Below are 21,653 nucleotides of genomic sequence, written 5' to 3' on the forward strand. Positions count from 1 at the left end.
GCCCAGGGCGGGCGGGCTGACCCGCGGAAAAGGGGCGGAAGGTCCGCACCGAGTGGGCTGGGGAGACCCGAGCTGGAGCGGGATTCCCGGAGCAGGAAGACCTTTCCCAACCCGGGGAGAGAAACAGGGTGAAGGCAGGCTTCCCAGGAGGTGATTTTTTAAAGTGTGTCCTGAAAAATGAGTGGGAGGCAGGGCTGGGGAAGGTCCGGGCGGAGGGTCAGCAAAGGCCCGGGCGGGTCCCCGGGACTGGGAAAGGGGCACCGCTCGGCCGAGGGCAGGGTTAGGGTCAGATCGCAGGGGAGGCCCCGGAGCTGATGCGTGCTCTGGCCTCCAGGACATGGAGGCACGGGGTGGTGGGGGGAGGCCCCCCGCAGCCTTCCCTGAGTTCTGGGGATGTGGGTGCTCCCAGGCCGGCACCCCCCGGCCAGCACCCTGCCCCCGCCCCCCGTACCCCAGCTCCCCGCACCCGGCTCTGAGGCCACCTGAGCAGAGTGTCTGGACCACAGCGTCCATCTCCTGCGCCGGAGTGTCCCCAGGGGCCTCACAGAGCTCTCGCCCCTCTTTCCCATGGAGGGGTGGTGATGGCAGAGCCACTGCTGTCACAGCCGGGGGTGCAGGTCAGAGGTCAGGGCCGCCTGCCCGCTGGAAGGTCTGTGTTCACTGCTGGGAAGCTGAGGTGGCCTTGTCTGGGGAGCCTGGAGAGACGTGAGGGGGCGGGGAGCAGGGGGCCAGGCAGGAGGGGCTGCGGGTCTGGCGGGGGTGGTGCCTGGGCTGCTTCACGGAGGCCAGCCTCTCCCCAAGCCTCAGTCTCCTCACCTGTAGAATGGGGTTTCAGGGGAAGATCTGAGGCCCCTCCCAGGTCGTGGGTCCAGGCCAGCAGGAAGAATTGGCTCGCTGGGTTCCCCGCCGGCTTTCTGCTGCAAGAGCTTCCAGGGACAATGTTTTTAATAATAGTAATAATAATAATAGTAATAATAATAGTAATAATAGTAATAGTGATAGTAATAATAATAGTAATAACAATAATAATAGTAATAATAATAGTAATAATAATAGCAATAATAGTAATAACAACAACAACAATAATAATAGTAATAGTAATAATAATAGTAATAATAATAGTAATAGTAATAATAATAGTAATAATAGTAATAATAATAGTAATAATAGTAATAGTAATAGTAATAACAATAATAGTAGTAGTAGTAATAGTAATAATAATAATAATAATAATAATAACTTTTTTGGTGTTTCTATATCTGAGGAACTTTCCTAAGTGAGGTATATATTTATTAGATGAGTTAGTCCCTCAACGACACCATGAGGACCAATTATTGAATCCCCTTTACAGACAAAGAAACCGAGACTCAGAGACGGAGGTGACGTGTCCAAAGCCACACGGCTGGGATGGAGCAGTCTGGCCTAGAGCCTCTGGGTTCCTAAGGTTACTTGTGTGCCCCAGCCCCATACCATGGGTTAAAAGACCCCAAACCTTGGCCCCTGCTCTGAACACAGAGACAAATGTGGCTCCAGACATCTCCCCCAGGCGGAGAGCCAGAGAGGGGCCCCCTTCAGCCCGGGGACTACTCAGCTGGATGTGGGCAGTCAGCCCTGGGTCAGGGGATGCTGTCCGGCTGCCTGGGCGCTGGTACTGGAGGGGCAGCTATGGGTTCAAATCCCAGCTGTACCACGCTCTGCTGTGTGATTCCAGACAAGTCACCTCACTGCTCTGTGCCTCGGTTTCCCCTTCTGTAGAATGGGGATTATCAAAGCACATCCTTGAGAAGACTGCTGTGAGGACTGGATGAAACAATACACAGGAAGCACTTGACTGCCGTTTTTCCATGGGCTCCCCTCAGGTGCCTCTGTCTCTCCTGGTTCTGGAAACTCGCCTCACATGCAGCAGACTGGGCAATAAACCCGGGCTCCCAAACTCAGAGACTTCATAGACCAAGGCATCTGAATTCTTGCGCAGGTTCCCTGGGGTTGGAATTATTATCAGTCCCTCTGTATGAAGGGGGAAACAGAGGCTCAGAGAACGAGGGGGGAGGGGACTTGCCCTGCAGCCAGAAACAGGAATGAAGAGGGTGTCTGTGTCTGGGTGGGAAGCGGTCTCTAAGTGATATTTACCATTAGATATTGCAAATGGAAAACAAAGAGACAAACTCAAGTGCAGAGCACTGTCGATATCCTCACAGTAGCGTTAGAAAAGGGGTGTGAGGACAGAAACTACAGGTAGGTGTGCCTGTGTGTGCATAAAGTATCTCTGAAGTTTTAAACAAGGTATCGATTACTTACTTATCCCTAAGGAGAGGGTCCAGGTGCGTGGAAAACAAAAAGCAAACTTTTTGCTGCACACCTATAAAATACCTAAAAGGGACATTTTTGTGTGTTATCTCCCTAAGCTAAGGTCAGGGAGGGGAAATAAATACATTAATTCAGTGGTGGGAATTCCAACACTAACAAGGCCTGGGCAAGACATACGAATAGGTGAGCTAGTCAACTGTGAGACTCTAAAGAGTGGTGGAGACGGGGGGGGGGGGGACGGGGGGGACAGAGCCATGTTCTACCTAAAGGGGCAGCCCTGCTCGGTGTCAGCAGATTGCTGCCCTGCAGAGGTGCAGGACCAGAGCTGTTAGAGCCTCTGCCTTCCATAGACAAATGGAAACAGGGTGGCCTTTGGATGAGAAAGAGGAACATGGGGAGCACGGCCTAAGGAGCGGCGGGGCTAGAGGGAGGTGGAGGGGAAGGTGTGTCAAGCACCCTCGCTGGCTAGCCTGTCGCCATCCCCAACCCCTCCCCCGCTGCATTCCACTTAGGAGGCTGCACAGGAGAACGAGTCGCTTTCCTAGGCTCCCTTGCAGTCAGGGCTGCTCCTGTGACAGTTCTGGCCAATTAGATCTAAGGAGCCTGTGGGGGCTGGGGGTTCTGGGAAATTATTTCTCTTAATGGTAAAAGGAACAAATGCATTTAATTAACCCTAAACTTAACTATTCCTCTCCCTTCCTGTCTTAAATGTAAGTGCAGGTGCAATGCCAGGTGCAGCAGCAGCCATGTTGCAAACAAGAGGGAAAAGCCAAGAAATTGAAGAGATATGAGCCCTGACATCACCGGCCTGGTAAAGCCGTGTCAGGCATAGCTGAGCTCCGAGCTCACTGGGATGGGAGAAAACAGACTCCTATTTGTCTAGGCCACTGTGATCTATTTTCTATTTTTTGTCATCAAACACATTCTTAACTTTACAGAAGATGTGTATTTGATAGCATTCAGGAGAGGTGGGAAAAGAAGAGGTTGGGCAGGAGTCTGTGGAGGATAAAGGTCAAGGGGACAGACTTTTCATTTGGAGGTGGGGGTTGGCTGTACATGTTTCTGTTATGATAACCTGCATTTATTGAGCACATACTCTGCGAGGCACAGTGATTTACACAGATCAGCTTATTTCTCACCAATGTGAGCCAGGCCGGGATTCATCCCCATCATGGAGGAGGGAACTGCGGCCCAGAGAAGCAAAGCAACTTGTCCGAAGGCCCTACCGCTACAGGCAGTGCAGCCAGATTTGGACTCAGGCGGAAGTTGTCCAGCCCAGGAAGGACTCGGACTCCTCCGTCCATGGAGTGGGTGTGTGAATAGCTGAGTGTTCCTGCCCCTCTTGGGGTGTCAACCTCCTGGTGAAATGGAGTGGATTGTCTGGGATCTGCCCTTCTGTGGTCATGGCCCTTATGCTGGGGGTTTGAGATGTGGAGCATGAGTGGGGTGTCTGCTGCCCAACAGGTCAGGGGTCAGCCAGGCGACCACCTCTCCTTGTCCCCATGTCCCCATGTCCCCATTCCACCCCACTCTGCCAGGAGGGACGGCCACTTGCTGGGATGGAGGGGCTGGTGGGTGACACAGTCCTGATGGGGGGAGACCTGGAGGGAGCAGCCTGGCCCTGTAGGCAGTGTGACCCACTGGCCCTCTGTGCCTCAGCTTCTTCTTCTGTGACTGGGGACTGAACAGCAACCCTGTGGCTGCTCAGAAGTGAGCAGAAGTGACCTAAGCCAGGCGGGCGTGGAGGGAGGGTGTGGACCTCCCTACCACCTCCTCTAGGCGTCCCAGGTCGGCCCAGGCATTTCCGGTTGGCCTCAGGAAATACTGGCCACCCCTACGCAGCCGCCGCAGGCCTGTCCCTGCCACCGCCCTCGCCGCCCCTCCCCCTCTCCACCCCTCCCCCACCTCCTTCCGGCCGCGGGCCTTGCTCCCGTCTCCACCCAGGGCAGTGTCAGCCAGCCTTCAAGGCTCCCTGTGTGCCATCTGAGCCTCCTCCCTCCTCTCTCCAGCTTTCCTCCTGGCTGTAGAGGGGGGTTGGGGGGTGGCGGGTCTGGGGCCCACGTAACTGGGAGGCTACAGCTGCCAGGCAAGGCAGTAGTGAATTCGGGAAAAGGCTCGGGAGAGTCTGGAAACCCAGAAGAAGAATCAGGGAAGCAACCAGGGAAGGCTTCCTGGAGAAGGTGACATTGAAGTCTGGCCTGGAAGAGCAAGGCACTGACCAAGGACAAGTGTTTGGGACAACAGTTCATTTATTCAGCAATGTTTACTGAGTACCTGCTGTGTGCCAGCCCCTGTATAGGCCCTGGGGTTTGGCGGCAGGCAAGATCAGTTCGTGTTCTCATGGGCTCAGTGCGGGAGTCGGAGGAGCTGGCAAAGGAGTAAATGTCACCTCACAACCTGGGCCCAGAGACACTGGGGAAGAGTAGGCGACGGGAGGTGAAGGGGCCCCTGTGCTAGTCTGAGGGAGGCAGTCACGGAGGAGAGGGCATTGCCACGACTGCCGAAGCCTGAGCAGCGGCTGCTCAAGCAATGAGGGAGGGGTGGAAAGGAGTTCCAGATGGAGGGAACAGCAAGTGCAGAGGCTAGGAGTCAGGAGGCTGCAGGAAGGCCCTGCTGCTGGACCATGGATCAGTAGTTCCGATCAGTCAAGAGGCCAGGGAGGGGCAGGACAGGGAGGTGACCTGCCGAGGTCACAGGGGTGGAATGCAGGGACGTGCGCTCGACCACAGGAGTCTCCTGGGCTTCTTAATGAAGCGGACCCACTGATGCACACCCTCCAGGAACAGCGGCCAGCCTCCCTGCGGCAGCCACGCGAGCTGCCCGGGGCGGGTGCTGGCAGGGTGACGGCCAGCTGTAGGAGATGCTGCCCTGGGAGAGGAAGCAGCGGAAATCACCGTGGGGTGCTGGAGGCTGTGGTGGCCGTGATGTGGTTTCTCCAGGGCCCCTGTGGTAATGGCTTGGGCCCCATGCCTGCCTCGTGTGGCTTCTGCACCCACAGAGGGCCCTCGCTGGGGCACGCTGCGTTTCCCAGAGCTTGGATCAGGGCTGGGATGGACCCCTCTTGGTCCCACTGTTTATCTTGGGGAGGCTGAGGCTGGCATCCCTGTTTTATAGAAGAGGAAACTCAGGTTCAGAGAGGGAGAGTGGCTGGTCCAGGACCACACAGCAGAGGGCTGTGTGGGGCGCCCAAGGCTGTGGGCTCCTCCCCTTCCCCTGTCGCGTTTCCCTGCACCCCTAAAGGCAACTCCTGGGATCACATCCCAGCAGACAGCTCCCATTTGAACCCCTGTCCTAGGTGGATTATCTCATTTAACCCTCACACCAATCCAAGTGGAAGGCGCCCTTGTGACCTCATTTCACCAACTTAGGATGTGCTTGGGATGGGCCGCCGTGGTCGTGTCTCTGTGGGCATCGCACGTACTCGTGCTGTGGCTCTGCCCAGAGGAGGTGGCCTCCCAGACCTGCCCGTCCTCGCAGTCACACCTCTGCTCCACACCTCGCTTCACAGATGTGGGATGGGCAGGGTCTGGAGGTTATGCCCAGAGTCTCACAGCTGGTAAGGGGTGGTGTCAGGCCTGGAACCTGGACATGGCTGACTCAGACATCCTTGGGGTCCCTCTGCCGTCAGGGGCTTACGGGTGCCTTCCACCAGGGGTGACCTGTCTTCCATCCTTTGCTCAACAAACATTGCCAGGCATTATGCTCTGTGGTCAGAACCTTTCAGGGGTAGGAGACACAGGTAAGGAAGGCCAGTCCCAGACCTCCCTCGAGATGCTGCCGGGCCACAGGGTGGCAGAGCTGACACTGTCACCATCCAGGGGGCAGGTGCTAGGATTCTTGTGGCATCAAAAAAGGCTGCCAGGACAGGTGCCCCTGGGATGCTAAAAGCCTGTTAGCACTCAGCCAGGGGGACTGCTGGGAGGAGCATGAAGGGTGGACAGGGAGGTGCAGGCAGAGGGAACAGCACACACGGAAGCTCAGAGGTGAGCATGCGCAATTTGTCCAGGGGAATCCTGAATGATGGGTGGGGCTGCCGTGCAGGAGCAGGGGAGCAATGCCAACAGAGGAGCCTGAAGAGGGCGGTCCCTCCCCTACTCTGGAGCTCAGTGTCCTCGTGCATCCAATGGGGACCCTAAGAAAGCGATGAGACCAGCGATGGGGAGAGGCCCCGGGCTGCCGGCAGGTCCCGGCCGGCCAGCTTGTCCCTCCTGCCCTTGTCTGGGTGTGTGGGCGGCTGGCACCCAGGCGCTCGGGTGAAGAGAACGCAGATGTGGTTTTATCCTCGTCTTTCTGCTCAGTGCCTCTCAGATACGCACATGTATAAAAAGTAACACCAACGTTTGCGTTATGTCCTCAGCTTGTGTTTTCTTTGGATTAAAGAAGGAAGTGGACAGAAGGAAAGAAGAAAGGGAGGCAGAGAGGAGAGGAGGGGGAAGGAAACAAGGAAGGTGAGAAAGAGGCAGAAGAAGGGAGAAGGTTGGGGGGAAATTTTGGGGGTCTTTTTCTGGCCTTTGCGTTTTCTCCGCCCTTGGAGTCACTGGCCTCCTGCCCTCTTTTGGGACCCCTGTGTCCTGGCCTTTTACCTGCCGTGTCTCTGTCCACGTCCTCACAGCCTGAGGCCCCCGGCACAAACCAGTTCCAGCTCCAGTCCCAGCCTCATAAGGAGGGGCTCAGAAGAGGACGTTGCCTGGACGAGCAGAGGTGGGGAAGCCGGAAGGAGAGGGCGGAGGTGTGTCCCGGTCTCTGGATAGACTGGTAGGTCCTGACGCTCCGCTCTGCCGGCCTTGGCCTGGGGCCCCTCCGGGCATTCCTCCACCAGCGCCGAGTCCTGCGCCTCTGAGGGCCCCCTGCGCGTGGCCCTGGTCCGGCGTTTTCTGTGCATCGTCGCAGACCCAGGCAGCGGGTGTCATGGGCCACCATGTTTGCACTGGGTTGCCCTGTCTTCGTATATACCTTTCTCGTGTTTCTTCATGGCCTTGACGTTTTTGTAAAGTACCGGCTAGATAATGTAGAATGTGTGCCTGTGTTTTTAAAGGATTGCTGTAAAAGATAGTTACTAAATTAAAAATATAAAAAAGAAATCAAGGAGAAAGAGGGAGGAACAAAGAGAAAAAGAGATGTGGAAAGAAAGAGAGAGACGGGAAGAATAAAAGAAAAGAGAAAAGGGGAAGAAAGACTTGGTTTCTGTCAAAAGAAAACTTTGCTTGAGGCCACAAGGGATGTCCCTCAAGAAAGTTAAGATGATGCCCGCCTGCCTCAATCGCTCCGGCTTCTTCTGGGCTGGGTCTGACCGGGAGGTGTTGAGAACTGTCTCTGTGGGGTTACAGGAGGGCTCCTGGCAGCTCCGGCTTGTCTGATGCTTGGTGCCCACAGTCTCAGAAGCAAAGAGGGCCACTTTCCTGATGGTTTCAGCTAAAATCCTGGGGAAGGCTCTTGGCTATTGGCTGGGTTGGGGGTCACACGCTCACACCTGAACAAATCACTACGGCCATAGAGATGAGCACTCTCACTGGCCAGCCAGGGCAATGCCCGTCTCCCCCCACCCTGCTCAGCTGCTGGTGAGGAGGGCTGCTCTAAGCCGCTGCAGGGCTGGCAGCAATGCACCTGTCCAGGCACCTTCCAGCCACTCTCTCCTGACTCTCTGTTCCGTGCATCCTGCAGCCTGGCTAAACTGCACCGCTGTCCATGACTCCCTGCCTCCTGCCCTTTGCTCAGCCTGCCCCCTGCCAGGGTTGCTCTCTGCCCTCTCTGCATAGCCAAAAATTAGCCCTAAAGTCCCAGCTCAAAGGCTGCCCTGCTGGGCAGACGTCTTTGAGATGGTTTTGGGTTTCAATTCTCCCAAGCTGAAAGCTTTATGAAGGTGGAGTGTGTCCAACCTGTCCAGAAAGTTTCTGAAGACGTAAACACAGCACCTTTCTGAGGCCAGAGAATCTGGGGGAAATATGTCATGCACGTTTCTGAGGAAGGGGTGTTCTGGGGGAGATGCGGCCATCGCTCTGCCTCATTAGGCATGTGGAACTGACCTCCAAATCCTAGGAAGGGCAGATGAGCATGTCTGCTCCAGCCCTGTGCCCTGGGACGGCTGGGTGTATCCTGCGCCCTCCTCTGCAGGGCCGCTTCCCCGTGGCCGCGGCTGAACCTGGGTTTGAATCCCAGTGCTGCCGGGAGCTGTCTCTGTTTCCTCATCTGTAAAACAGAGCTGCTGACCTCAAGGCTCCTCATGAGGATGAACTGAGAGAGGGAAGTGAGAGTGGGGGCAGGCTTCAAAGGGGTGGGGGAAGGAGAAGTGACTTGGAGGAATGCAGGAATGTCACCTCTGCCCTCATGCACACGCGCGCGCGCGCGCGCACACACACACACACCTTCTGACCTCGAGATGTCCCCCCAGCCCCCGACACCCCTGCCCTGGGGCTGGGGTCCATCCCTGGAATTGTTCTCAGGCTCATTCCTGGGCTGTGGGTAGCTCACCCTCCATCTGTATCCAGTTCTCTTTCCTAAACTTGCATCTTATCTCTGTGGCTACACGGACTTGCAAGCCTGGTAAGGAAGGGAAAGGACTCTGCAGGCAGATATGGGCCTGGGTGACCTAGCCTGGCATCTCTTCCAACCTCAGTTTCTTCCTGTAAAATGTGAACAACGAGGACACTCACCTGGAGGGGCTGTGGTAAGGTTTTGGGCCAGGCTGTTCAGTGTGGCAGCAGCTAGTCACCTGTGGCTGTTTAAATTCATCATAGTTAAATAAGGTCTTAAAAATGCACCTCCTCAGTGGCACCAGCCTTGTTTCAAATGCTTCCATGTGGCCAGCACAGCCAGACAACATTTCCACCATCTCAGGAAGTTCTAGCCGCGTGGGTTTACACAATCTATGGAAAGTGCTCAAGCCTGCACTGGGCTCCTGCTCTGTGTTGGCAGAAATTCATCTGCGGTTGCAAACTCTTTGAGGGCAAGGGCCGTGATTTCAGGGAAAGTTCTGGTCTCCTGCAAGCCTGGGGAGGCCAGGCAGAGAGCTAGGGCTCACAAGGAGTGTTGGACAGGTCGAGGGGCTTCTCTGGGATGGGGGTGGGCCAAGTTCAAAACGGGGAGCTCAGGTTTCTGTCTCAAGGCAGGCTCATAAGGCTTAATTTACTCTCCTGGCGGGGGCGGAACACGGAGCAGTGGGACAGGGCAGCAAACTGCAGGGAGGGGCTCCTGGCCTTTGGAACTATCCCTGTTGGACTTCTCAGAGAAATAATGGCCCCGTGGTTTGCTGACGGGTTAGCGTCTCTCAGTCTCTCCTCCCTCCCTCCCTCCCCTCTCCTTCTCTCTCCCTCTCATCCCGTTGCCAGAGGAGGGAAGTGGAGATCCCGGGTGTGAGAACAGAGGGCTGCCTTCCTCCATCTGGCTCCTAGGTGGGGAGGAGGAGGCGCAGAGAGGTGCAGTGACCTGCCCTTGATGCCTCGGTGCTTGCGCGCCGTGTGGGGCCTCAGGACCCAGCTTCCCTGAAACCAGAGCTTGGCAGACTGCTGATGTCACCAGGGCCTCTTGGGAACACAGACAACAGGGATGAGGCCCGCCCAGCAAGCCCAGATCCATCCCCAGACCCTGCTGTGGGGGGTCTCGCCTGACCCCCACCCTGACAGGGGCAGGCTCCTCCACTGTGAGACCTCAGGACCTGGGCAGGGTCTTCCCTCCTTCCGCAGGGTGCCTGTGGAGAGTGTGGGCCTGTGACAGGGCCAGCCTGCGTCAGGGGATCTATAAACCCCTCAGGCGAGGGCGGTGAGCCGAGAGCCCCTTTTCAGCACCACAACCCCTCTCAGCAGTCTTGCGAAGCTTGTGCACCCTTCTCAGAATAATTTTTGAGCGCACACATCCGAAGCATCCATGGGTGAATTTTCGCCAGGTGAACACACGGACCCCAGCACCCAGCGTCCCAGCAGCCCCCGACCCTCCGACCCTCCGCTCCGCGGCCTCCCCCTGGTGGTGTTTACGAGCGCAGGCTGCAAGCACGTTTTAGCTGAGGCTGGGGGCTCTGTGTGTCTGTGTGTGTGTCGGGGGGTGGAGCTGTGGGATGTGCCGGGGAGTGGGGGGATCTGTTCGTGGTTTCCAGTATGAATTTGTCAGGGTTTGTGTGGTGGTTGAGGGTCGCTGGGCTGGACGGAGGGGCGGGGCCGGTGGACGCGGGGTAGGGGCTGGGCGGCGGGGCGGAGCCTGAGTGCGTGGGGCGGGGCCTCGGCAGGACTGGGGGCGGGGTCGGAGAGCGAGGGGTCGGCGCTGGGCGGAGGGGCGGGGCGGGGCCTCGGCTGGGTTCGGAGGCGGGGCCTGGGCAGGGCGGGGGCGGGGCCTGGGCAGAGCGAGGGCGGGGCAGGCGGGCGCGCGCACGCTGCCGGCGCGCCCCCTCCCGGCCGCCATGTTGGCTGGTGTGTGGGTGTCAAACCGAGCTGGAGGCGGCGGCGGCTCCGCGGGCTCTGGTCGCTCCCGTCTCCCCAGCGCTACGGGCGGCCGCGGCCGCGCACCTGGGTCGGCCCGGAGGAGCGGAGGTGAGCCGGGGCCCGCGGGGCTCGGGGACCGGAGCGGGCCCAGGGTGCGGACCCTCCCCCTCCCGGGGCGGACGCCCCCAGAGTGCGGCTCCTCCCAGCCGCCCCCGGCGCATGCACCCCCGCTGCCCGGCCGGTCTCCACCTCGGGCGGGGCCCCTTCTTCCCCAGCAGGCCCCGCCCCACGGGCTGAGCGCGGCCCCCTCCCCGTCTGGACCCGTCATTCCGTTGCAGGGACCCCCCATTTCCTTTCATATCCCCGGAGCCGGAGGCGCCCCTGCTCCACCCCAGGTCCGGGAGCCCCTCCAGGCCCCGCCCGTCTACCTTTCAGCCTGCGACGACCCCGCCCCTCCTCCCCCGGCACTTTGCTCCCTCCTCGGGCCGGGCGCCCCTGCCCTCCGGGAGCCCGGGGCGGGTGTCCCCCTCTCCGGGGCTGCGGCGGTCCCCTTCCCTCCCCAGGGACCAGGCTCTCCCTCCCCGCCGCCGCCCCCCAGCACAGCGGGGACGGGGGCGGCAGAGCCAGGCTCCAGCTGCCTTTTGTTCCGCGTGGGATGGCAGAGACCCCGCCCCGCGGTCCTGCTGGGCTGGTCGGGTGGGTGAATGGGTGCGTGGGGCCGCCTCTTCCAGGAGACCCTTCCTCTCTCTCCGCGTGGGGTGTCTCCCCAGGAACCCAGCGCCTTGGGAGAGGCCGGCCCTTCCTAGAGGAGTCCGTGCCAACAGGTTTTTGTTTGCGAGCTGGAGCTGGCCCGGCGGCTTTGCGGGGCGTTGAGGGGGAGCTTGCTCTCTCCAGAAATCCAGGCTGGGGCCTATGGAAACCCATTCCTCCCCCCAGGGCCTCCGTCTGGGGCCCCTGCCTGTTGTGCTGCCCTGGGGACGCATCCGGGTTTGTGCTGGAAAAGAGGATGGGGCTTAACCACCGTGAAGATTCAGGTCGGGGAAACTGAGGCCCAGAAAGAGATGCGGCCATTTGCCCAAGGTCACGCAGCATGCGGTTAGAAGCTTGGTCTCCAGGACTCTCTCCAGGATGTTTTAGAATTTTTTTTAAGAGAGATGTTCAGGATTGCCCTCTTTCTCTTTCCTTTTTAACATTCACACAAGAAAATGGACAGGAAAAGAAGTATGAGTTCTTCCTTTCCACCTCCAGGAAATGCCTTGTGGAAGAAGATTGAAACAGGAGGTTAAGATCATTGATAAGGGCGAATTTTAATTTTTAATTCTCCGCGCCCCTCCTCCAATTACATAAGACACTGAAAATTTGGCAAAAAACTTTTGTGTCTTGTAGCTTTGGATATGGAGACAGGTGTTGACAGAGTCACATGGGGAATCCTGCAGAGCAGTGACTGAGTTTGTACTGATAACTAAGTTTTCAGCTGTATTTAAATGAACATCAGAAGGGACTAAAAAGGTTTTGTTTCCGAGTGGTTCTTGTTCCAGTGGCTGTGCCGGGGCCAGGCGCTTGTGTCGGGGAGGCCGCCAAGGTCTTCTCATCTTTCGTTTAGCTGTGTTTTTATTTTTGCAGCTTTGAAGCTTATTTGTTCCTTTAGTTTTAATAGTGTGTTGGTCATCCTTACTGGTCTCACTGGGAGTTTCTTTCGTAAGCCTTGAATGGGATGCTGGCTAGCGAAGAGTTTGGTGAAGTGCAGGCCACTGTAAGGCATGACCCAGGACTGCGTCCCTCATACCCCTCGACCAGGAGCAAGTTCGGGCTGTGCTGCGGGAAGAGCTGATCTCTCGGTGTACACAGGCTTTTTGCTTCCCTGAACCCTGCACTTGGCAGGTGGGGGGCTCTGGGGAGAACGTTCTCCCAGCAAGGCATGTTGCTTCTAGCACACGTGTGAGGTGTGAAGAAATGTAAAACTTCCAAGCAATGAAGCCTAGCGTGGTGTGAAGTCTTCAGAAAGCACCCGTCCTGTGTAGAAGTCCTCTCTGGAAACAACGTTGACTCTTAACGTAACCGTCTTTCATAGTGAGACATGGGTTTCCCAGGAGTTGGGATTCTGATGACAGCTGTGCAAAGGGAGCTGGAAAGTATTTGGGACTTGGACTTATTTTAATGGCTTGGCTTTTCCTGAACCTGAAAGAGTGGGCATTTTACTATTACTATTATCATTATTGTTATGATTATCATCATTATTTAGATTTCACCAGGTGGAGTGGCAGATTCGGTTCTTTGTGACATCAAGTGCCAAGAGGTCTTCATGCACAGGATTGTCATTATGATACCCTTGGGGAGTGCATGCGGGTTTTCAAAGCTCTCTGGCAGCCGTTCTCACTGCCCCTCAGAACCTTCCTGTTGGATTGGTGGGGTGTAGATGACCGGGGTTGTTGTCATTTTATGGCGTGAGTACCTGGCGACCCTTAGCCTTGGAGAAAGCTCGGGGCTGGGATTTGTGGGGTTGGGGTTGGGGAGCACGTGAGAAGTTACCGAGTTCTCCTTCCCTGTTCTGTCTGCTGGGCTTGCAGCTCAAGCCCCGTCTGGCCTCAGCCAGCCAGCTCCACCGGCGTCCTGGGCCCCTCCACCTCTGCTCCTGAGCCTCACCACCACAGACGGTCTGTTGGAGCACCGCCACGTTGTCTGTGTGCCTGGGGCTCTTGTGGCGCTGTGATGTCTCTGAGACCAGCGATCTGTCTTCTCCGCCCCAGCACCAGCTCTGCCTCTGGCTCACGGTGGATGCTCGGAGAAGGCCTCTGGTGTGAACAGCCGTCCTCACTGACCCCTGCCTGCAGGCTCCGCTGTTGTGTCTCGCTCTTGCAAAGGCCACTGCTGTTGGTCCGGTGTCATCTGTCAGTCCTGTGGAGGTTACCCCCCTTCTAAGGCGAGGAAACTGAGGCCCAGGAGTGTAAGTCATATGCTCAAGGCCATACAGCCAGGACATGACGGGGCTGGGACCAGCAGGGCGGTGGGGCCCCAGAGTGTTACTGTACCTGGCGCCTCATCTGAGAAACCAAGTGCAGGGGTGAAGAGACTTGCTTTAAGCGTGGCTGCGAGTTGGCCGCGGACTGAGTACCGTGGGATGACCCGATTCAGATTACTGAGGTGGGAGGGAGCACGTTTGGGTTTTGTCAGATGCATTGTGAAATGACTGTTTATCTTCATCTATTGAGTTTTTGAAAACTGACAGGCTTTCTGATAAATTGGTGAATGGAATTTTCTTTGGTCTTAATTAGCTTGTTGGAAGTGTCTAAAAATAGAAACAGAAAAAGAAATACAGTGAAATCAGTGTTGGTGGAGCAGAGTGGGTGTGTTCCGCTGACCTGTCCCTGGACTTACTGGACCACATCTGTTAGCTGGGTTCTTGATGTCTTGAAATGTAAAGCTGTTTCAGCAGACTTTTTGTTGTTGTTGCTGTTTGACATAACTTCATTTTGTCTTCACATCCCCATATAACACAGGGATTGCCACCCACCCCCACGTGGAGGAGCTGAGGCCCGGATTGGTTAAGTAACCTTTGAGGAACTGCCACAGGCAGGAGTCAGGTCCAGGTCTGTGGGATTCCCGGACCAGGACTGCGCCTTCCCCACCAGCTCCTGTAGAAAGCCCCACAGTGCAGTGGGTGCCCATTTAAATTAAGTTAGAGGATACACCTGTGCTCTGAAAATCACCTTTATTTAGAAGGTTGGGAACTACAAATGCAGAGTGTCTTTTTCCTGACGTCAGGATCTGTGAGGTTTGAGTGTCAAGTGGGCCACTCGAACTGATAGAGGGCAGATTTAGGGCTTGGTGTTTTGACGCAGGCCTGCAGCATTGTCACCGTACTCCCTGCACGTGCACAGGACTCTTCTGGCGACTCAGCCCCCACACAGCCAGGTGCTGGAGCTTTGTGCCTTCCCGTCGGTCCTGGTCCAGACAGGAGTCCAGGTCCAGGTCCAGAGACAGCGAGTAGCTTGATTCTCCTTGGCTTCAAAGCAGTGCTAGGAATTGTGTGCACAAAGGGCTGCAAGTGCGGGCTCCCTGCATCCCCGTCCCCTTCGTGGCAGCCGGCTAACAAATGGAGCAGAGAAAAGCAGGCTCGGCCAGGGATGGCGACTGTCGGGGCCGACGTGCAGCATGGGTTTCAGAGCATCCGTAGTATTCACTTGCGAGCCTGGCGTCACCCTTCCTCTCACTTCCGCCCCGTGAGCAAGCGCCACCCTCGCGTCTTGGGGCTCGGTGGCTGAAGGCACCAAATGGTTCACACAGTTTGGCTACAGAGGCCTTGTGACAAATAGCTTTGCAATCAGATCCTGGCTGGATGGCTTTGGGTGCTTGAGTCACTGAGCTCTGGCTTCCTCATCTCTCGAGAGGGCCAGTAACAGCCTCTTGGCAGATAGACTGGCCGTGTTCCTCAGCCTCCGGTGCGGGGCGCGGGGCGGGGCGCTCAGAGGGCCGGTTAGACGCGCTGCCGGCCCCGCCCCCCCCCCCCCCCCCCCGAGTTCGTGATGCAGGAGGTCTGGGGCGAGGCCTGGAGGTGGGCATTTCAGCCTGGCGCCAGACGCTCCGGTGCTGCTGGTGCTGGACCAGATTCCGAGCCCTGGCCCAAAGGGCGGAACGCGGAGGCCTGCTAGGTGCCGGCACTGCTGGCTGGGCAGGGAAACTCGAGGACAGCAGTTCCTCTCTGCCTCCAAAATACTTCTGAACACTGCTCAGAAGTTGACGGCGTGACACTTGGAAAGGGAATTTGGTTTCTCAAAGCAGTGTTTTCGTTTTGATCTTACGTGCTTATAATTTAGACTGTGGTCACAGGCATGGTCACTGTGTGGGTTAGTTGGGATGCTTTCGTTAATGAAGGGAACATAGGACTTCAGTGCTCTTCGAAGAGGCAGTAAATCTGAGATCCTGTTTGAAAAGCCGGTTCTTCATTCCCACACATCGAGGAAGATGTTCACTGCCAGGGCTCTTTAGAAACGCGGCTGGGAAAGGGCAGGGGGTGGGGTGTGGGACTCGGAGCAGACTCCCAGGGGGCCGCTGGTGGTAACGGAAGCCACCCCTCCCTCCAGCAGTTCGGAGTGTTTAGTGTTCTTTGGTTTAGAGTTTGCAGGGGTAGTTATTCTCCTGCAGTAGTAATTATCAGCGTGTCCATCAAGACCAGACGTGTGGGTGTGTGAGTCCTGACGGGCGTTGGCTGTCTCCTGTGCGCTGGGCCCTGTGCAACTCCTGCTGTGCCCAGCACTTAACTTCACTTTTTGTAGTGATCGTCCAAGGCCTCTCACCGTTTCTCTTTGTGTGTGAGGCTCGGAGGGGTTTAGCAGCCTGCTGCGGGCCGCGCGGCCAGTAGGTGCCCCAGCTGGTGTTTACTGCCACCTGTGTCAGATTCGAGACCACGCCGTTTCCAGGACCCCACCCTGCAGCCATGCCAGGAGCTCCCACTGCCTCCCTGTAGCCTCACAGTAACCCTGGGAGCAGGCCTTTCCGGGAGCGGGGGCAGAGCTGAGGCTCGCAGGGGTCAGGCTTGTTCACATGCACCCACCTAGTGGCTGGCAGGACCTGAATTCAGTCCCGCACCCACCTGATTTTGGAGCCTTGTGAAGCTGTTTCCATGGCAACACCTCCCCTGCCCGTCCAGGGATGCAGAAGTGAATTGAGACCCAGATGCCTGGTTGTGTACAGCGGGGACCTGAGGGAAGCCCAGCTGGGCTGGTGGGAGGAAGTCTGTGTGGGCTGGTGAGGGATTTTGTGTTTGCAAAGCTGTGTTAAAATAATTGCCTAAACTGCTCTTTGAGAGCAGGGGCCATTTCCTTTCACTCTGTAATCCTGAAGCCCTGCACATTCGTTCTACAAACATGACACATGGGAATTTAGGACGAAACAATCATCTGGTAATGCTGTTGTCAAAATGTGGTCAGATTCATGCAGAAGAACTTGACGGTCCTAAAATGTTACATGTAAATAAAAATATGAAGTGTCGCCTTCCTCAGTAGGCAGTTAATGCGTAACTTCTAGCAAATGGGTCATTTTTCTGGTCTCAGAACGTGTGAGGAGGCTGGGGTGTGATCACTTCCCCAAGGTCTGTAAATTGCCTTCAGCTCCCAAGCCGAGGGGTGGTGAACAACTATGTGTCAGTACCTGCCCTGAGCTCTCGGGAGGCCCTGGAGGTTTGGACTCAGATTTGTTGTTTTTTAAACTCTTTAAGAGTCTAAAGTGAATAAATCATGAGAGCTACAAGTTGCTGTTCAGCTGGCCCCTTCTCTGTGGCCTCCTCCCCCTGGAGTCATGGGAACAAAGGATACCTGACAGGCTGGAAAGTCACACTTCTACTTGACAGTACGTCCTCCCCGGACGCCTGTTTGGCACCCAGAGCTGTCATGGGATATACGTAATGAGTGCTTTGGATTCAGAAATTTGGGAAACAGATGATCAGACAAATGGTTTTTGTGCCACTTTATGAGAGGCAGTGGGTCGTTGCAGAAAGGTGAACATCGAATCAAGGGTGAGTCCGTGACAACAGGGCAGATACTTGGATCGGTGTCTGCCTAGAGAACGTGCAGCACGTTCTGGCCTCGGGTCAGAGGGATGGGTGCTCGTGAGACGCCATGGCCCTCACCACCAGGAGCGGTGTCTGACCGAGAAGACAGTTAACATTTGTCAGATGGAAGCCGGTGGTGTGTCGAGCTGTGATTTTGATTCTTTGTCAGGAAACCAAAAGTGGAGAAAAGTCTAGAAGAAAGAGAAGGTGGGATTCACACTGGACCTGGAAGGACAGGGAACCGAGTCTGGGAGCAGAAGGCAGATGGGAAGGCTGCTCACCCTGAGGGAAGGCGGGCGGCAGCCCGGGCTGGGCCTGGGCGGGCGCAGGTGTGGGGTGCGCGGCACAGGCCCCGGAAGCGGCTTTGCCCGGTGAGGGCCTTCTCAGAGTGGGGAGGACCGAGGTGGCCAGGTGGCTGCTGCTCTGACGGGGTAGTGGCCTTGGATGTGGAGGTGTTGGCCGTAGGGAACCCAAGTGTTTGGGGGGCCTTCTGGCAGGGGCTGGCAAAGTGGCATAGTTCCCGTGGGTGAGCCCTGGCTGGCAGTCTGCACGAGGCCAGGTGGGTCACAACTCGGAGATGGCACAAGTGTGTGTGTCAGAGTGAAGGAGCCAGAGTCCTGATCGGTCTGGGGAGCGGCAGGCATCTCGGGGGAGGCGGAGGTAACACCCTTTGAGCCCACAGCTCATGTCCTTGGCTGCATCTACATGTCACATGGCCTGGAAAGCTTTTTAAAAATGTCTGTGATGGGGCCCCACCCCAGGCGGTGGAGGGTGAGCCGGTGGCTTTTTTAAAAACGATCCAGGTGAGTCTAATGATCTGTGTGGCTGAGAAGCTGAACCGTGTGCGCGGGGGCCTGTGGGGTGTCGGGGATTCAGAGGAGGGGGAGAGCTGGAGCCAGAGAGAGCAGAAGCCTTCGCAGTCCTGAGGTCGGGGTGCCGGGTCCCTGAGCTCCGAGTGGCTGTGGACAGGCGGGGCGGGGAGGTAGATGCATGACGGGGCAGACCACCTGGCTGCTGCGCTTCTGCCTTTGAGCCACCTTGGGAAAGTGCTTAGCAGAGTGTGAACACAGTGAGGGCCGGGGGGGGGGGGGTGACCCCCTGCCGGGTGGCGCTGTCTGTGGAGCGGGCATGGCGTGGCCGCTCGGTCCGGCCCGGGGGCAGGCTCCTTCCTACACCCTGATTGCAGTGCCTGCAGTGGACGCTCCTTGGAGGAGGTAAAAGTGCATTTCTTTGAAGTACTTATATTAAAGATAGCAGTAATTTGGAGTTCCTGATTGAGGGAGACTCACTTTATTGGGTAAAGATTGGAAGTGAGGTTTTACCTGGCACGTTTAACACACACCACAGTGTCACGATTTATGGTGTTTCCAGGAAACGTAGTTTATAGCCCAGTGCGCTCAGTCTTTATTACTTCATGCCTGTTGAGTGCACACAGGTATGATGCCCTCTAGGCTGGGAACGCGTGCACGGCAGGATGTAAGTTCCTGCCTTCGGGTCGCATATGGTCTGCAGGGTGGCTCCTGACGGGACAGGTGGTGTCACCCTGAGAGAGAGGCTTCCAAGGCGGCGCCAGCTCCTGAGAGCGAGCCCGAGTGCCTGCGAGGAAATGGCACGTGAGGCGCGTGGGGAGCTGCAAAAGACAAGGGGGTCCTGGGAAGAGACGAGGGGGCTCCAGGCCGAGGGCGCACACGGGGCCGAGCCCGAGGGTGAGGTGTCAGGCTCGCCTGGGCCAGGGCATTGCGGAGGCCTGGCTGCGGGCCACCCGGCAGGGCAGGCGGGGAGCTCAGAGCACCTGGAGTCCGGCCGCGGCTTTCGCACAGTCTCTCGGGGGTGAGCAGGCCGGGCCCCGTCCTCGTCCTCTGCACTAGCAGCTCTGCTCTGCTCTGCACCTGGGGGCTCAGAAGGGCTCACTTGAGAAGGGTTCCTCTGATGTTTGAGCAGAACCGAAGTGGTTCCATTGCTGTGGTGCGAGGGAGCCTACCTGGGTGTGAGCGGCCCTGTGGGTGGCGGCAGGGAGGTGCTGGGGGCTTCCTTGGGACCGAAAAGCTCTCACTTCCTTTTGTCGGAGAAGGTGGTGTTGGGTCCCAGGGTGGTGTCTAGGCAGCAGGCTTCTGCCATGGTTAGCAGGTCCCTTGGGGAAGGGCCTTGTCATGGCTAAGGAGCTCTGTTTTCCAGAAATCCCTGGAGTCCCTTAAGACTATATGGCCAAGGTAAGGGACCTAGTCGTTAACTTGGGGTGGTGCCAGAAGGCTGCTCTGTGCCTCGCTCTGTGGTGGGTACCCAGGAGGTGGCTCAGCCCTCTACCCTCCTCATTGTGAACTAGACAGAAGTGGCCGTTGGCCTGACCCAGCCACAGATGGATTTTGTTTAGGTTGTACTTTGCCTCTTTTTGAGAATTAAACTTGGTTGCCATATCAGTTTCCTGTGGCTGCTATGACAAATTACCACAGACAGTGGCTTAAAACAACACACTTCTGCGGGTTAGAAGTCCAGCATGGCTCTTAGTGGGCTGGGGTCCTGGTGCAGTCAGGGCTGGTTCCTCGTGGAGGCTCTGGGGGAGATCTGTTTCCTGGCCGTCTCCGGCTTCAGAGGTGCCCACACTCCTTGACTCGTGGCCTCGTCTCCCGTCTCTGCTCAAAGCTGGCAGCAGCCAGTCCTGTCCCCTGCACCCTGAGTCACTCTGACACTGACTGTGCTGCCTCCCGCTTGTGCTCTGTGGCCCCTGTGATTACTCTGAGTGCTCTGGGTAATCCAGGATCCTCTCCCTATTTTAAGGTCAGCTGATTAGAAACCTTAATCGCATCTGCTATGGTAATTCCCCTTTGCCATGTAACTGGGATTAGGGTGTGGGCATCTTTGGGAGGCCATTATTCTGTCTACCCCAGATGCCAGTGACAGTCAGGAGATCTTACATAGCGATCCACACTTGCAGCTTCATTGACAAATCAGAACACTTGACAGCCAGGGGCCTGCACTGTTGCCTGGCAACCCTGGGTCAGCGCCAGGGTCTGCGCCATCTCTGGATGGGGTTGCGGGCTCCAGTTCTGCACCGTTCCTACCCCTCCTGGGGTGCCCACCCCATCCCCTGCGTTGCCTGGGCCCTGCTCTGGGGGCCCAGGTCCTTACACAGAGCCCGTCACGGCAGTGTGCGTGTTCCAGGTGGTAGGTTCCGAGCTCTCTGCCTTGCCCTGCACACCCCCCACCCCGCTTCCAGACCCGTGTCCGCCGCCTCTGCCTGGCACACACCCCTCCCCCGCCCCCCAGGCTCTACATTCCAGAGCATCTCTGATGCTATTTTAGGTGGTGGTGTTTGTGCCACAGCTCCTGTCTCCTGTCCCCTCCTTTTCTGGCACCCAATGCTGGTACATCCTGGTGCCTTCCATCTTGTGTCTTGCGTTGGTGTTTGTGAAAAGTAGGTCTTTATAATGCACCTTTGGAGCGGTATCCATCAAGTCAGGACCACACACCAGCATTTGGTTGAACATCTGCTGTGTGCCGCGTGCTTTCCTGGTGCCTGGGAGTGCAGCGGGGAATGAGGTGGAGACACCGGCCTTGCCTCCCCTGCAGACCTGGTTCTGGTGGGAGAAGGAGGAGGAGAAGCCAGTCAGCGGGCTGTTGCCGCATCGGCCTCCCTCTGCATCTCGGAGGAGGGAGGCGCATCCTGCCCCTCGGCCCTGGCCGGGAGGTGGGCTGGGGCTGCGGAGCTGGGAGGCTCTGGGGCTCTTCAGTGAAAGACCCCCCTGTTCGCAGGCGTCGCCTGGGCCCTGCTGACAGCTGCGTCTTGGCAGGCATTTCGGAGGCCCCGACAGCGTGCTGGGTGGCAGCGTGAGGGACTAGGCCAGACGCCTCTGTGCATGCTGCTCGTGGTCTGAAGTGGGATTCTTATTTCCGGGGAGCCCTTTGCATAGCCTCTGTGCGGGGGCCAGCCCCCCGAGACCCCGTGCTGTGGGGCGCAGGCGAAGGGCGCCAGGTGAGCCCCGGGGATTCGACGTCTTCGGGGCATCTAGGTCTTCCATGTACACGGAGTATTATCCGGCAGGTCAGAGGTCCTTGAAAACAAAGCAAAACTCACCATTATGGAGGATTTCTGACTTAGAAAGATAGAATAGTTCAGTGAAGCCCCGTCGCTCTGCTTCCACTGCTTTGTTTATTTTACTTTAGTTTTTGTGTATGTGTATTTTTATTGACGTGTAGTCAGTTTACAGCGCTGTGTCGTGTCTGGCGTGCAGCGCAGGAGCACGCGTGCTCGTTCTCGTGCTCTTCCTCCCCGCAGGTCCCCGCAGGTGCTTCGGCTGTTCTGATCTAGGCTCCCGCTGCCTTGGATTATTTCAGAACAAATCCCAGGCTTCACTTCGTTGTGGACTCTTTAGAGACTTATTTTTAAGGGGCGA

General features: G+C 57.1%; 1 protein-coding gene across 2 annotated transcripts in view; it reads left to right on the forward strand.

Annotated features, from left to right (window-relative positions):
- The first annotated feature begins 10,665 nt into the window (after window positions 1-10,665).
- Window positions 10,666-21,653, forward strand: part of EPN2 (epsin 2) — a 56,995-nt gene continuing 46,007 nt past the window's right edge. For both annotated transcript variants that reach the window (XM_074342025.1, XM_074342027.1), the window contains exon 1: window positions 10,666-10,823. The gene's annotated coding sequence lies outside the window, so the exon portion shown is untranslated. The remainder of the gene's footprint in view (window positions 10,824-21,653) is intronic.

The sequence above is a fragment of the Camelus bactrianus genome, chromosome 16 (assembly GCF_048773025.1).
Source record: "Camelus bactrianus isolate YW-2024 breed Bactrian camel chromosome 16, ASM4877302v1, whole genome shotgun sequence".
In the NCBI taxonomy this organism is placed as follows: Eukaryota; Metazoa; Chordata; class Mammalia; order Artiodactyla; family Camelidae; genus Camelus; species Camelus bactrianus.